This window comes from Halichoerus grypus, chromosome 1, assembly GCF_964656455.1.
Source record: "Halichoerus grypus chromosome 1, mHalGry1.hap1.1, whole genome shotgun sequence".
Classification (NCBI taxonomy): domain Eukaryota; kingdom Metazoa; phylum Chordata; class Mammalia; order Carnivora; family Phocidae; genus Halichoerus; species Halichoerus grypus.
The window spans coordinates 45,791,931-45,804,655 of record NC_135712.1 but is presented as its reverse complement, the minus strand read 5'-3'; positions in this window follow the sequence as shown (position 1 = coordinate 45,804,655).

The window sequence follows — 12,725 nt, the reverse complement described above, 5'->3', positions numbered from 1 at the left end:
CTTTATTTGGTGCTCATTAGTTTGACTATAATATTCCAAGGTGTGGTTTGCTTTGTATTTATCCTACTTAATATTTGTTAACCTCTTATATTTGTGAACTGACATTTTTGACCAAATTTGGGAAATTTGGGCCATTATTTCCTCAAATATTTTTTCTGCCCATTTCCTCCCTTCTCCCTCCCTGCTTCTCTCCCTCTAACTACAAAGATATATAACTTCTTGATATTGTCTCACAAACTGAGTCTCACTGAAGTTCTGTTCAACCTTATTTCAGTCATTTTTTTCCTCCATTGTTCAGTTTCTATTGAATTTAAATTATCAATAGCTAATTTCTATTGATTTGTCTTCAAGTTAATAATTTTTTTTTAAATCTTCAATCAGTTGTTAAGCCCATTCATTGCATTTTTTCATTTCAGATATTGCACCTTCCAGTTCTAGCATTTCCACTTGAATAACATGGGTTAATTTCAGCTGGTCTGGATTGACCAAATGCTGATCTGCAGAGACACTTACCCTTGGTCAATGCTATTGAATTTACTATCTACAGATAAAAGATGTTCTTTAACCATCTAGAGGTGAAACAGTCATGAGAAACAAACATCTCTGCTGTGAATGTCCAAGGGAAAGAATTCTAAAAATTTTGTAACTAGAGGCAAACTACTGTACTGGATATTGGGGTCTGATTCATTCTCCATTTTGATTCTTAACAAATCAGTTAACTTCCACATTAATGAAAGTTTATCATAGTTATTCCAGAATAAAAAGAAAGGCAGAGGAGATGGGAAGAAATAAAAAATGAGAGAGCCCAGAATTAGAGTGGATTCTAAAAGAAAAGATGGAAAGATACTAAAGAAAAAATTTAACCTCTTTCAAATTTTTATTAATTTGGTCTATCAGAGATCCATGCCAAAGAAGAAACTAAACATTTTCAAATAATTGCTATCAGGCACTGTGCTAAATAGCTAACATATCTTATTTCCTTTTATTCGTATAAAAACACTGAGAAATCTTTCTTATTATCTGTACTTTACAGGTGAAGAACAGAGGTTCAGTGAGGTAAATTAAGAATAGAAGTTGCTAAGCCCAATAATGAACTGAATCAGGTGGGTACACATTCCCTGGACCAGGTAAATTTTGAGTTTGATTTTGAACATAGAAAAGAAGGTAAGAAAGATTGTGTGGAGTGCTCCAATTGGGTGGGAGCTACCAAATGTGGGGCATCCCAGTTGGGTGGGGGCTGGGGGCCGGCAGCCGGGGCGGTGGAAGAATTCATCAGGGCCAAACAAAAATGATAGAAGTTTATTGAATATACCACTGCAAGGAAGTGGCAGGCAGGACAGCAAAGGGGAGACTGTTTGCCACAAGGCGGTGGGGAGATGTCACAGTTATAGGGCAGAGTGAAGGAGTATGGGGATGTATGGAATTTCCCCTTTTTTTGTAATCTTAAGAACCGTGCCTGGTTGTAATTGGTCGGTGAGGGTCTATGACTATTTTGAGGTGGGTCGCTTAGTGAGCCCTGTTTGTATTCCACTCAGTAGTCACTGTGGGCCCATTTGCCTTGCTCTGGTTTCCATTGCTCAAGCCTGTTGCCTAAAAGTAGCCTCTACAGGTTGGAACTGGGTAATGTTTCGCCCATGAATTATCAGGAAATTGCCATATTGTTTTCTGTCTAAACTACTGACCTTCACAGTGTCCGGCGGGAAATGCACCTCTGTATTTAACTGGTAATGACCTTTAATGGATGTTTGATAATGCCAAGGATGGTGATGATAACCAATGTTTGGGAGGGCTGAAGGTCTCCACTTCAATGCAGGACTATCATTCAAAGCTTGCTTTGATTCTCTCTAGACAGAGAAGCAGCTTTGCTACATTAAACAAATTCCAGGCAGGAGACATCAAAGTTCCAAAGTTTGTATCCCTCCTTCTTGGAAATCCTTCTCTGGATCTAAGTTAATCCTTCCTCTCACCCCTCACACATTCCAGTTTGTCCTTCTTCTTGACTCACTGATCTAACTCCAAAGAAACCATTAACCCAACTTCATTCTCTACCATGAATTTGTATAGTACCCTCAGTTTTCTTTCGGTGCATCCCCCCATTGCCTTTGCACTCCACTCAGATAATTAGTACCTCTCTGGGACTCATTTTTGTCCTCTGTAAAATGGAAGAATTGGTTTAATCATTACCTCTGCTTCTCTAGGTCCTAGGGGTTCAAAGACTTAAGTCCCACGCTAGGATGTGGGAGGCATTACCAAGCAGAAACCTCTTTCGATAGAAGCAGCTCTGCTTTCTGTCCACATATTCATTGAACTTTTTCATAGGATTCCATTTCAAGGGATCTGATACTAAAACAAATTTGAAAAACATTGGATTAGGTTCTACCTCAAGCAGTCTAGGGTAATACCCTATGATTCTTCAATCTGAACAACTCTAACAGAGGGAAGAGCTGTTTTATCTATTTACATTTTGCATGTTTTCAGAGACTTAGAATCAGATATGTTTCTGAGAGACTTAGAGACTAGAAAAAAAGCTTGGCTGAGTGCACAAGCAGGAACTGATATTGCAGAGCCATCCCCAGGGATAAATTCCTTTCTCATGAAATCATCCAGCCACTCCTCAGGTATTAAAGAAAAGACTCCGGTAGCTATTTTACCTGGCACTGTTGACCCTGCTAATTCGACGGTAGCTGAACAGTGTTGGTGAATTCCAGGCAGAGTCAAAGGGGGAGACTGTGACCTCAGCTCTCCCATCCTCCCTCCCCTCTCCTGCTCCCCTGGCAGCCCCTCCCATTCTGGCTGGGTGGTGATAGAGCAGAAGTTTATTTCTCTACTGTCAGTCACTTCAGAGTTGCCTGGTTCCTGGAAATCTACCCTACCACCTACAGGATCACCAAGTTAGATGCAGAACTATCTCCCTTCTCAGCTTCTGGTGCCATGGAGAGCAGTCCCGTTTTTCCTTGGTGACTGCTTAGCTCACATGAGTCCTATTTGCAGGATCTGCTGGCTTAAAACCTAGGGAGCATGCCCACTGGGTACTGTATACGCTGTATGGTGTATGTAAATCATAGGGTGGAGTGGAGAGAGACTGTTTTATTACAAACTTGACTCTATTTAGAGCTCCTAAGAAGAAAGGATTTATAAGGTTCAAATTGTTATTATTAGAGTCACTAATGTGAATAATCCTAATGCTTTCTGGAGACTCTTCCTTAGGATGAAAAGGAGCCGCGTTACAACCTTACAACTAACTGCCCGTGCTCCTCTACCCATCTGCTTCCAGCCTCACCCCTCACATTCCATCCCCCACTCTGCTTGCAGAGCAGATCTATCTCAAATGTAAATCTAATCCTGCCACCTTCAGCCTCAGTGCCTTCAAAGGATTTCCACTGACTTCTGAATAAAGTACAAGTTCTTTAGAGAACATGCAAAGACCAGCCTTATTTTGCTCCATTCATCTTGCACCTTTGGTTCTTGCCATTCCATTACCGCTCAGCAGAGGGTCAGGACCTGAAGTCTTTGCCTGGCTGCAGAGTATCAGGAGAATATGTATTTTTCTTCTAAGAGTGGTCATGTGTTCCTCAAATCTTCCCACAACAAAATCAATGAATGTCTTTATTAAAAATAATGCTTGTAGGGGCGCCTGGGTGGCTCAGTCATTAAGTGTCTGCCTTCAGCTTAGGTCATGATCCCAGGGTCCTGGGATTGAGCCCCGCATCGGGCTCCCTGCTCAGTGCGAAGCTTGCTTCTCCCTCTCCCACTCCCCCTGCTTGTGTTCCCTCTCTCACTGTCTCTTTCTCTGTCAAATAAATAAAATCTTAAAAAAAAAAAATAATGCTTGTAAAAGTTAAAAATAGAGCTACCTTAAGACCCAGCAATTGCACTACTAGGTATTTACCCCAAAGATACAGACGTAGTGAAAAAAGGGGCACATGCACCCCAATGTTCATAGCAGCGATGTCTATAATAGCCAAACTGTGGAAGGAGCCAAAATGCCCTTCAACAGATGAGAAAGGGTGGATACCCACCATTTGCATCGGCATGGATGGAACTGGAGGGGATTATGTTAAGTGTAATAAGTCAAGCAGAGAAAGACAATTATCATATGGTTTCACTCACATGTGGAACATAAGGAATAGCAAGGAGGACCATAAGGGAAGGGAGAGAAAACTGAAGGGGAAGAAATCAGAGAGGGAGACGAACCATGAGACACTATGGACTCTGGGAAACAAACTGAGGGTTTCAGAGGGGAGAGGGGTAGGGGGATGGGGTAACCAGGTGATGGGTATCAAGGAGGGCACGTGTTGTGATGAGCACTGGGTGTTATACAAAACTATTGAATTGCTGAACACTACATCAAGAACTAATGATGTACTATATGTTGGCTAACTGAACATAATTAAAAAAAAGTAAAAAAAACCATTAATGCTTGTAATAATAGAGTGAATATTTATTGCCAGGCACTAGGTTGTATGTTCTAATTTAACTCATTTAATCATTCATTATAACAACCCTAAAAGGTAAGTGCTATTCCTTCCTTCCTTTCTCTTTCTTTCTCTTCCTTTTTTTTTTTTATTATTTTTTTATTTTAGGTAAGTGCTATTTCTAACTTCATCTGATGGATGAGAAACAGCACAGAGGTTAAATAATTGTTCACTTTCACAAGCTGCAAAGCTAGGGTTCAAATCCTGACAGTCAGGCTCCACAAGCCATCCTCTTTACCATGCTCCCATATAGTCTCTCATTAAAAAAGATTCATGGGCCCCTCCACAGCCCAAAGGTATACATTTTAAACAAGATCCCAAGGTGATTCTTCTATGCACTGGTTTGAAAACCATTACTGTAGATTTGTTCAAACAGAAAATAGTAGATGAGTGCCCTCTGGTGTATGTACCTGAGCATTACACATTTGTTGGTGTTGAATCAGATCTTTTATCATTTTGTACAAAATAGCCAAATTTCAAGATGTACAAATTTTAAGGGCTGTATTAGGATAAATTATTTCCATGTCAATGTCTTAACTTATGAATACTACCTTAAATTGATTTTTGTCACAAAAAGATTCTATAAGTATTGTCAGATAACTGTCTCTCTCATCAGACCTCAACAGCTCCTGGGAATTCAATTTAAATATTGGAAGGCTCCAATCCAACAAGTCTGTTAGGAATGAAGGCTCATATCCTTAGTGCACAGTAGGTGGAAATTGGGAAACGCCACATTCACTCTGTTCAAGGGGCAGATTTTACTCATCCTATTTGTGGCTTCACTGCATCATTAATTGTCCTCAGTAGGTCCCACTCAGTTTATTATGTCAGAAGAGGATTAAACTCAGGCCCTTCTACTCTTCTCTTGTCCTCTTTAAAATAAGTTGGAAGGGAGGAGAATCCATTCACTATTTAGTATGATGTGTAAAAATCCCCTGTTTACTATGTTAGGCTATTGCTTAGTCCCCAACAGGAAGCCATCCATGTATTTTTTAGGTTAGAGATAAGTTTCTGCAACAAAAAGACCCAAAATGTAATGGCTGACACAAGATTGACTTTTATTCTCTCTGAGAGAACTACCCAGAGATAGTAGTCCAGATAGCGAAGCTCTGACGTGCACGCTCAACACACCATTCCACTTCTGGGTTCACAATGTCGGCTCCACATCCTGCCCTTGCATCTGTATCCCAGCCAGGGGAGAAGAAGCCAGGGAAGAGCACATCGACTCCTTTAAAGGACAAGACCCGAAGTGGCAGACAACAGCTTTACCCACAACCCCCTGACCAGAATTTGGTCATAAGCTCTAAGAGAGGATGAGAATATGGCCCTTAGTGAGGCAGCTACCTGGCCCACGAAACCTGTAGTACCATCATTAAAGGAAGAAAGGGAACATGGAGTCTTAGCAGTTGTCTCTAGCACAAACCACTGCCTCTCTTTGGACGTTTCTTATGTCATTCTCTAAGCAGCCAGTTACTTACAGAAAATAGTCAAGAAAATAAGTCTCAGGTATTCCAAGAATTCCAGTTACTAAAATGATAGAATTTTTACAGAGATGCTGTGAGCTGAGAACCTTGTTTGCTTTGCCTTATGGTTCTTCATGTTAGAAACTTCTAAATTATAGATCTAGACAACTGGTTTCAAAGTAAATACAGGCAGTCCTTGCACTGCATGGTTTCAGGATGCACAAATTACAGTTAGTTACCATGGCTTCGTTAAATATCACCAGTTCCCCCAACAACACAGTTCAATTTTCAGTTACCACATTATATAACTGTGGGTAATTGCACAAAGTACAAACCTCGGGCTAGCTCTTCAGCCCACAAGTAACAACATAAATAACAGGTGCACATAAGTTTCACTGACCAATCACACTATTTCTCTCTAAGTCCGTTGGTGATTCGTCACTGCCTGCATGTTATTCAGTTTATGCACAGAAACGAAGTGTGGAGCTATGTTGCTTCCTTGTCTCAGTGATCAGCCCACATGACATTTTACAAAAATGGATAAGGGAAAGAGGTAATTGGCCAACAAAGATGAAAGTGTAGTAAAGAAACAAAACATGGTAACACTGGAAATGAAATTCTAATTGAATATACTTGAAATTATAGACGAAAGAGCTGACCGTGGAAATTTTGTTACTGCCTCATTTTGAGACAGATATTCAGCCACAGGAACTGTAATAGTCAGAGTTCTCCAGAGAAACAGAGCCAATAGTGTGTGTGTGTGTGTGTGTGTGTGTGTGTAAAGAGAGATTTGTTTTAAGGAATTGGCTCACATGATTATGGAGGCTGACAGTTCCAAAATCTGCAGAGTGAGCCCACAGTCTGGAGACCCAGGGGAAAGCTGATGCTGTAGTTCAAGGTTTGACCAAATATGTGGGCACCACGACCCAACCAAGTTGAGACAGAAAATTAAGCATCACAGGAACTTGGTGAAGGCAAACTTATTAATATAAACGAATAAAGTGGTTATGACAAGCCAGAAGTGACGCTGATAAAACAACAACAACGTCACATTAAAGGAGCTCTTGGCAGGGCTGGGAGCCTGGCTGACTCAGTCAGAGGACTCTTGATCTCGAAGTCAGGAGTTCAAGCCCTACATTGGGTGTAGAAATCACTTAAATAAATAAAACTTAAAGCAACTCTTGGGATATTCTACTACATTGAAAGCACAAAGAATAAAATGTTGGAAGCTAATTTAAACTTGATGTTCATGTCATGTCAGAAGTCACAGAATAAGAAGGGAAGGCCAGCACTTTTCAAACTATTCTTGATAAGTACAGAGAAATAAGACACTTTAATTCTGAATGCTTCTAAGCCTTTAAATTGTAGTGCATTAAATATTGGTTTTGCTATTTTTTCATTTGTAACCTACAGTAACTGAGTTTTTAATGTCTTGACAAAAAGTTTTAAAGACCACAGAACAATCATCATTTTTTTTCATATTGATTATTAAGATTGACTTGTTTGACTTCTGCTTGCACAGTGATTTTGTTTTAGGTGGAAGGAGGGGCAGAAGGAGAGAGAGAGAATCTTAAGCAGGCTCCACACCCAGTGCGGAGCCCGAGGTGGGGCTCCATCTCACAACCCTGAGATCATGACCTGAGCCAAAATCAAGAGTGGGACATTAGACTGACTGAGCCACCCAGGTGCCCCTTGCACTGTGATTTTTATGGTCCCGAAGTACCATGCAAAGTGGGGACTGCCTGTATAGTATTTCATTGGAAGAGATTATCTGGTGGTTCAAATGGAATCTCTGTTTCTGGAAGAATAGGAGAAGGGTGGTAACTTCTTTGTGTACCCTGACGTTCCTAGTAAGGTATAGATGTTTAAAAAATACTGGTTTCATTGTTTTAGTGGAAAGCAATTCTGGGTTAGATGAAGAACAGTGGAGTAATGTTAAGAGGGCATAAGAAACAAGACCCACACTTGGTCTATGCCTAAACCTAAGCTTTAGTTTCCTGATCCATCACATAAGGGCAGTAACAGTGTTTCCATCTACCTTATGGGGTGCTTTTGAACATAGCACATGAAAGTGATAAATAAATGTCTATAGAGAAAAATGAATGATCCAGGACTTAGTTCGACCAAGAGTAGTTACCCTACAAAGTTCTCATAACCCTTCAATTATAGTTGAGGCTAGAACATTAAGGCTGCCTGGGTGTTGGTTAGGGTGAGAGTGGGAGGGCAGATATTTGGAGCAAGAAGTTCAGGTCCCTTGAAGGTACATGTTTTAGGACCCAGTGTGTTTAATCCTTTGGCCCAGTCCTCCTTCCCATTCCCCTGTGCTATCTGAATGGAGGCCGAATGGTTCAATTTAAGAAAAGGAGCAGAGAAAACAAACCTTGGTCCTGGCCATGGGGTCTGCTAGTGGTTCATATTCTTGCATTTTTAGTTTCTCTCTGTTGCCTCATTCCTTTCGGCAAAAACAAACATAAAACATGCTCTAATTTTCCACCTCAAACAAAAGATCAATCTTATAACTGCCTACCCTGACTTACTATTGTTCTATGTATTCTTTCAATTTAGGAGCCACCTCATCTGGTTTCTGAAGCTCTGTCTCAAAGGAAGTCAGTGACTTTATAATTTCCAGTATCTGGTACTCAGCACTTGTGTTCTCTGAGCAGAGAGGGCAGCTTTCTGCCCACTGACCACACTCTCTTCCTTGATGACTTCTTCCCTTCGTGCTTCTGAGACATGGCACCAAAGGCCCTACGACTTCTTCTTTCCCTCATCCCTAAATGTGTCTGTTTCCCGTGTTCTGACTTGGGGCACTTTATCCTTTTGTTCTAAAAGTTCTCCCGTGAACTTTTCATCATTCCAGAGCTGTGGGTATCTCACACATCTTTACCCTTCTAGCCCTCCCTCCTCCGGACCCACATTTCCATTTGTAACCCACCAGCATCTCACCATGTCTTGCAGTAAAAAGACTATTTCAAATGTGCCTTTTTCTCCCTCTGCTTTCTTTCTTTTTTTTTAGATATGTATGTATGTATGTATGTATTTATTTATTTATTTATCTATCTATCTATCTTTAGATTTTATTTGTTTATCAGAGAGATAGAGAGAGCACAAGCAGGGGGCAGTGGCAAGCAGAGGGAGAAGCAGGCAGAGGGAGAAGGAGACAGAGGGAGAAGCAGGCTCCCCACTGAGCAAGGAGGCTGATGCGGGACTCTATCCCAGGACCCTGGGATCATGACCTAAGCTGTAGGCAGACGTTTAACTCACTGAGCCACCCAGGCATCCATCTCCCTCTGCTTTCATTCAACCTCATCACTTCTAGAAAGAGGTCCTGGTCCTAGCTGAACAGTTAGACATAAAAGAAAATGTTGCTGTAGATAGATGCAGAGAACTAAGGGAACTGATTCTTGACTCCTAAATTTAAAAAGATGTTGATATGGGCTTAAGTTAAAAAGTCTTAGATGTGTATTTTCCAAGAGAGCATTCTAGTTCACCAGATAAGATGAACTCACCATGACATGAGTGAAAGCATCTTTGCATATCTTGAGCAAATACCACCATTTGCAAGTGCCATGAAATCACCATGGATGCAGATACACATGAGCAATGTTAAATGTTTTTCTTATTGCTGTCTGATGTCTTATTGCCCCATCCCCATTGTTCCTTGATTGCTGAAACAGAAGGGATATCTGCATAGACCCCAACAGTTTGTCTCAACATCTTCCCAAACAACTCTTCCTTTCAGTTGGCCCATGGCATTCTTTTTTTTTTTTTAAGATTTATTTATTTATTTGACAGAGAGAGACACAGTGATGGAGGGAACACAAGCAGGGGGAGTGGGAGAGGGAGAAGCAGGCTTCCCGTGGAGCAGGGAGCCCGATGTGGAGCTCGATCCCAGGACCCTGGGATCATGACCTGAGCTGAAGGCAGACGCTTAATGATTGAGCCACCCAGGTGCCTGGGCCCATGGCATTCTCAAGCCTCTGAGAATTTTTGTTGAGAGCACTGTATAGTGTTGGGGTGAGGTAATCAGGAAGCTTCTGTACCTAGGCAAATGGAACAGCTGGAGACTTTGGTCGAACTGGTGGAAATAACTTTTTTTTTTAAGGATTTATTATTTGAGAGAAGGAGGGGAGAGGGAGAGGGAGAGAGAGATTCCCCAAGCAGACTGCCGGCTGAGCATGGAGCCTGATGTGGGGCTGAATCCCAGGACCCTGAGATCATGACCTGAGCCAAAATCAAGAGTTGGCAGCCTAACCAACTAAGCCACCCAGCTCCGGTAGAAATAACTTTTAATAATTGTCAAGATTAAACCTATTACCTCCTATATACCTAAACTTGCTACTTCTTTCTCAATTCCATATTTTTGTTCATCTTAGATTCACAAACTCAGTGCCCCAGAATTATCTTCAAAAATTTCTTTCTATAGTGAGCATCAGTGGTATTGTCTGCTTATCATATTTCCTTTTTTTCTAGAAGTGATATCCCACACTTACCATTCCCCCCAGTTATAGTGGGAGGTCATCATGTTCTAACATGATTCCATCCTTTACCCCTGGCCATTGTTGGTTGGTTCTAGGGTGGACATCCAAATCAAGATGGAATAATTAGGAATAATTAGGATGTTAGAAAGACTTAAGCTGACAAACAGCACCTTAATTTATTTTTTTTCTCATATAACAAGAACTCCAGCCCAGGGCTATGACATCTGCTCAAGGATGTATCAGGAGCCAGGCTACTTCTTTCTTACTCCTCTGCAAACTTTTTCATGTGACCTTTATAATCTTCATCACAAATGGTTGCTGCAACTCCAGATATATGCATATTACTGTAGAGAAAAAATATGGAGGGGCTAAAGGCAAAAGGCTAAAGACTAAGGGGCAGGCACCATGACTCCTCCCTTTCATAAAACTTTTCTGGAATATTTGGGTGGTATCTATACCTCTCTGAAAAACTAATTTTAAAATTATTTCAGTTAAAGAAAAAGCAAGACAGCAACACCAAATTGCATTGGATATTTAACCTACATTTAACTTTAAGAACCAATTGTTTTAATGAAGTATGTAAATACTTGCCTCTAAAGACATAAACATTTAAAAAAATAAATTGTAAAAAAAAATAGCGTAAAAATATCAAAAAGTCCATTTCTTTGTTAATTTCACTACCACCACCCCACCAACATCCCCATTAGAATTTTTAATAAATTGGCAGAAGTGCACCAAGGTAAACACATCTGTTTGGCAATACTTTGTTAATAACTAGCCTGAGTCTAATTATTTATCTGGGAGTAGCAGAACTGAGTCACTTTGATCATGCATTTCTTAAGTTCAGATCTCAAAATTCGGGAATTGGTGAAAATAGTACAATTTAGTAAAGCTAGTGGGACTCATGAGTCTGTGTGTGTGTGTGTGTGTTGTTAAAAGGGTATAAGGCTGTCAAGGGGGTGAAGTCAGAGTCCCTTCTGACTCTCTCTAGAAAAGGGCAGGCCTAAAGTCAGTTACGTTCAAGGCTTTAGGGAATAGAGGAGAGGAAAAATTCATAAGGATTCTGAGAAGCGTGTGGAGTTTCAAAAATTCATGAGTTTGTGTAAAGCTATTCAGAATCTTTTTGCTTGGTAGCGTCACAGAGAGCATAAAGCGGTACAGGCAACTGGGCTCAAAAAAGGATGAGAACACTTACCTTACCCCTTATGTTTTGTAAGTTATTGTAAACTTATTATTTGTTCCCACTAGTTTTCTGATGCTTGAAATTGTTTGAATAGGGGATTTTTTTTTTAATTCCACCCTGAAAAATACGGCTTAAATATCCCTTGGAGACAATTTGTATCCCAGGAAGATGATTTAAACTCATACTAACCAGGCTGTGTGAAAATGATTAAAGGAAACCCAATTCAAAACAGGGTTGGGAGCAATGAAAGGATGGTGCTCACTCAGTATTGGTCACAGCTGACTTTACATAACCCTGTGGGAGGAAGGAAGGTTTTCTCCTCACCCAGCAACAACCCAGCCAATTAGAAGCCACCACAATGTGGAACTCTCCTTCTCCTCCTATGAACTTTCCTCCAAAACAACCTCTTCCAGCTCCCTCCTTTCCTCTATAAAAGCAAGTCCCTCTCCTCTGTTCTTTGTTCCTCTCTATTGTTCTTGCCTCTTTGTGCTGTAGTCTGCATGTCCTGAGTTGCAATTCCTCTGCTATTCCCAGATAAACTCATCTTTGTTGATTAAATAACTGGTTATTTTATTTTTAAGGTTGATAGCCGTAAAGGTCTTTCTTAAGCATAGTATAATTAGGTAGGGTAGGGAGGGCTCTGGGTATCAGCAGAAAGGAGAGCAGCCCTTTGCACAGAGAGGCCAAGGACAGGGAGGGATGGAAACATGCAAACTAGTACACAATTGGCTCAAGACCAGCCTATCTGACTGGGCATATGTTCAAAATGGCCTGTGCCTGCTTATCTTGTCCTAGCTTTATGATTCTCAGAATCAGAGCAATAATGAAAGGGGGTTCTTATAGAAAGATGGGCTAGAGAGGTTTTTTTCCATCAATAAGGTTCAATTACACAGGTCCAGCCAAACCCTATCACAGGCATCTAGGAGAAGCAAACAGCCCTTCCTGAAGTAATGGTTCTTATCTTTCCTTTTCTCCTGCAACTCAGCCTGGCAGCATGTTACACTATGGCCAAAAGCCACTGGCTTTCTCCCCCCACCCCCCCCCACCCCCCGCCCCAGGTAGTTTATTCACTTCTCAATCCAAGCCTTTACCTTTCATTGAATCTGCTAGCGAGTCAAGCGTG